The sequence below is a fragment of the Carcharodon carcharias genome, chromosome 20, assembly GCF_017639515.1.
Source record: "Carcharodon carcharias isolate sCarCar2 chromosome 20, sCarCar2.pri, whole genome shotgun sequence".
Taxonomy (NCBI): domain Eukaryota; kingdom Metazoa; phylum Chordata; class Chondrichthyes; order Lamniformes; family Lamnidae; genus Carcharodon; species Carcharodon carcharias.
The window spans coordinates 78792378-78793256 of NC_054486.1; the positions used below are offsets into that span (position 1 = coordinate 78792378).

At 37.7% G+C, this 879-nt stretch overlaps 1 non-coding gene across 1 annotated transcript; it reads left to right on the forward strand.

The window, feature by feature from the left end:
• Positions 1-397: 397 nt before the first annotated feature.
• On the forward strand, positions 398-499 carry LOC121292870. Its single transcript, XR_005946362.1, has one exon. It is a non-coding gene; the product is annotated as a U6 spliceosomal RNA (small nuclear RNA).
• Positions 500-879: the final 380 nt, after the last annotated feature.

An 879-nucleotide genomic window follows, 5' to 3' on the forward strand; every position in this document is an offset into this window, starting at 1 on the left:
CATGTTTATCCTGTGGAAGAACCTCAAGTGGTAGAGCTACGCTGCTCTAACTAAATAAGGAAAGCACCTCAGAGACTTAACCTTTAATTGCCTGAGTTGTATATATGTGCACATTGTTGGATATTCAAATGTTCTCTGTAGATGGACACTGTAAAAAACTAAAAGAGAGGAAATGTAGTTCCTGAAGGCATAACATCTCCTACTGTCTATCAGGAGTCACATGATGTTCTTGGAGGGTCCGACCAATGAGCCCTTAGTGCGTGTAATCTAGGGGTGGAATTTCCTGTTGAGGGTCCTGTTCAAGCATGTAGAATCTGAAAATCTCTTTGTAATGAAGTTTACCTGTTTCTTGTTGAAATCTGTCTGGTACATCAAGTCATTACAGCCATGTGGTGATCTGTGCAATCATGGTTATACTAAAATTGCAACGATACAGAGAAGATTAGCATGGCCCCTGCGCAAGGATGACACGCAAATTTGTGAAGCGTTCCATGGTTCAGATATATCTCATTTTGTAAGTATTTTAAGGAAATGGGAGCTATTTGGGTGCTTTTATTTGAAACCATTTCAATCCACACAAAACCCATTCACTTATTGGGCCCAATGTAGGCTCACTTCTAACTTTCTATTAATGATTCAAAACAGGTCCTCTCAGTAGGATTTCTGATATACTATGACAGCAGTAAGCCTGTAATGTGTGACATTTTCTTTCACAAACACAGAATTTCCCAGAATGGTTCATTAAGCAAACCACTAAATTTGATAAGGATTCTGAAAATGAATTTCATCACTGTTGCATTTCAAAATACTAACTTAATTATCTTAGTAGAGTTAGTCTGCATTTTTCGCACACATTACTCAAATATTCAATTTCCAAAG